Source organism: Cyprinodon variegatus, unplaced genomic scaffold (genome assembly GCF_000732505.1).
Source record: "Cyprinodon variegatus isolate N-32 unplaced genomic scaffold, C_variegatus-1.0 Scaffold878, whole genome shotgun sequence".
NCBI classification, from domain to species: Eukaryota; Metazoa; Chordata; class Actinopteri; order Cyprinodontiformes; family Cyprinodontidae; genus Cyprinodon; species Cyprinodon variegatus.
Window position 1 is genome coordinate 21,355 of NW_015151331.1, and position 3,185 is coordinate 24,539.

The following is a 3,185-nucleotide window of genomic DNA, read 5'->3' on the forward strand; positions in this document are numbered from 1 at the left end:
GTTGCTTTTTGGATGGAGTTCTCCTTTATACACTTACAGATGCAGAAGCGTTTCAAAACTGGGATTAGATATTTCAACAACTTGTTTCAAGGCGCGTCTGAGAAATAAAGATTTAAATCCATTACATTGTGGACAAATATCCCTGATGGATTTTGGATTAAACACAGCGAGGTTTAAAAAAAAGAAGAAAAATTAGACAGCCTAATGATGGGAGACAGAAGTTTAGTTTAGACATAGGTAAGATCAGTGATTGGTTAGTACAGTACCTGAATTGGAAAAAAGTTTCTTCTGAGGAGGCTGTCAAGTTTTGTAAAATATTTAAATCATGGAGAGTTTTATTATCAAATCATTTATATGAACTTTTTTATGTACATACATTTTGGATTAATTTGTTTTGAGATTTACATTTAGGGAGTTTTTGCTATGGAATGAACACATCAATGTTACTTCATCACTTTCCAGTAATCATATTTTCAGATACTAGTCAAATTTTTTTTCTGAGACCTATTTCACAAAACCAAGGTAAGGGATTAATTCAGAATTTTCTTGATATCTTGGCTTTATTAAGCCTGGAATTGGTTTCACAAAAACAATGACGCATAAGGTATCCTTGATAATATATTCTGTGTGCTAGAGGCTCAAGGCCATACTAACAGTCAGGCTTATATTCTAGAGCAGCGGTCCCCAACCACCGGGCCATGGATCATTTGGTACGGGGCCGCACAGAAAAAAGTATATATATATATATATATATATATAGATGCACTGAAGAGTATAATTTACATTCAATGTCAATGTTATTTTTCTTTCTTTTTTGTTATTTATCAGCTTTCTGGCTTAGTTGTTTGGCTTCTGTGTTATTAATGGACACATGATAGGCTGGCTCATTAAATGCTGAATTAATCCTTGAAAACTAAACACAAAAAAACAATAAAATAATAAAAAAAAACTTGCAATCATACTTTTATTAATTATTAATGTTACGCTGTCTCCCTCTCTCCTCTTTCTTCCTGTCCGTTCCTTTTTTAAACCCAGTGCTGCTTTTTTCAGCCACGGAGGTCCTTACCACACTGCTGCTTATTTACACATTTTCTTGTTAATTTGTTTCTTTCGTAATCACTATGGCAAGTGACGTGCGCTTGGCATTTAACCCCTGGTACGAGTGAACTGCCAGTGACAGATGGCGAGACCTGATGTGATGCAGTACCTGTGGAACAAACCTTTTATTGCAATTGCAAGGTAGGGGGTGTGTCAATATATTCATGCTTTGTTTCACTTATTACAGTTAAAAAAATTAGGGCGAACATGATTATTTATTTTACTGCTGGATTTCCTTTTCTTATTTGAAAAATATAGCCAGTAAAATTTGTTCTTCTTCTTTTGGGCCCCACTCAGTCAAGGCCTTCTTCACCAGCACATTGAATATAAGTTTTTATTATTATGATTGTGTGTTCATTATTTTTCTTTATGATTTGTGAACAGACTACTGTCCAGTATGTCTCATAATTTTCAATAAAAGACCAGGAGAAAAAATAAGATATAAACATGCATTTAAAAAGCCTTATCACCTTATGGTAGATAAGGGGACATTTTGTACCATACTTTGTATTCTGATGCCTGTTTCAGAGGCATGAGCATATTTTAAAATATAAATGGCACTTATATTCTTGGTTTCCTTAATGGTAAACTTTGTTTCCCCTGAGGTTGTACTCTTGGTATCTATATTTTGCAGAAAAAGTGCAGAAAATAGGGAAAGACAATATCACCTCAAATTCTTAAGACAAGAAATAACAAGTGAAGAGTTTGCATACAGTAATAAGGGTTTATTTTTAAGTGTACAGTTAGTTCTCAATTACATTTGCCCAATTAATCATTGAACAGAAGTATTATGGTTAACAGCAGGTCTTGATTCTGAAATGAGATGAAATAGTCAAAGATTCACCATAAACTCAACCACTTCAATGAAGACAATGTTGAATAGCAGTACTCACATAAAGTCATGATTAATGATCATACACAGAGCAATAATGTCAAAAAACAGCTTTAAATTGTTTGTCACTCACTTGATGATTACTGGCTAAGTAATTGTTGAAGTAGTTGAAGAATGAGTGCGTTCAGGTCAGGTGCAGCAGTTGTAGCGCCTGCTGCTGTGGTTGTGGTCGTGGTGGTCTTAGAGGAAATTAAGGAAAAATTATCATCATACACTGCAGAGGACTTTCACAGTGATATTATTATAAAGGATCAGTTTGGATTTAAAGATTGGGCAGAGAGGACTCTCACCTCATCTGAGTCAGAATCAGAATCAGAGGAGTCTGAGCGGGCAAAACGCTGGTGCTCCATCTGTTCAAGGTTTGACAATACCTGCATTAAACCTTTTTATATTATTTGCTTATTTATTAACTGAAACATAATTTTTATGCTTACAGGTTTGGCCACAATGAGGCTCAGGAGGCATCCAAGAACAAGTGCTACCTTCAGCATGGTTACAGTGATCTGACCTTTAGGACAACAAAGTTTAAAGTTGCTTTCTATAAAACAATTTGATGAAAGTCTATAAATTGGATCATTAAATAAATTCATTAGCGAGACTATCAGTTCTGCTTACCTTCTGTAGGCTTCTTTAGGGACAAGTGAAGAGGCTGTAATGTTGCTTTCTGGATGTTGAAGTTCTCTTTTATACCTTTACAGATGCAGAAGGGTTACAAAACTGGGATTACATTTTTCACCAACTTGTTTCAAGGTGTGGCTGAGAATTAAAGACTTAAACCTATTAAAGTGTGGAAAAATATCCCTGATGGATTTTGGTTTACTTTACTGTTAGTCAAAAAAAATAAAAATTACATGTCACTGAAAAAGTTACAGCATATTGTTGGGAAACAGTTGATTGGTTTAGACGTAGCTAAGATCTGTTATTGACACTGCCTGAATTGGAGAACATTTCCTCTGAGGAGGCAATCAAGCTTTTGAGAATAATTAAATAAACAGACAGACCCAGTATTCAAGGTGTGACAGATAGTAGGAAAGTTCAAAACATTCATTAATACAAAAACATAACATAACAGAAACGGGCTTCTGAAGATCTTCGGACCTGTAACGACTGCAGAAGGGGGACGGGGCACTGCCCAATCACTGACGCTCTGGTTTAGGGAGAAACACAGGTAAGTAACCTCGATCATCTGAACAGA

At 35.3% G+C, this 3,185-nt stretch overlaps 1 long non-coding RNA gene across 1 annotated transcript; it reads right to left on the reverse strand.

Moving 5' to 3' along the window:
- Positions 1-1,801: 1,801 nt before the first annotated feature.
- On the reverse strand, positions 1,802-2,657 carry LOC107099498. The gene is made up of 5 exons (XR_001481958.1): positions 2,606-2,657; positions 2,425-2,498; positions 2,281-2,340; positions 2,064-2,169; positions 1,802-1,911 (listed from the first exon to the last, which is right to left on the reverse strand). It is a non-coding gene; the product is annotated as an uncharacterized LOC107099498 (long non-coding RNA).
- Positions 2,658-3,185: the final 528 nt, after the last annotated feature.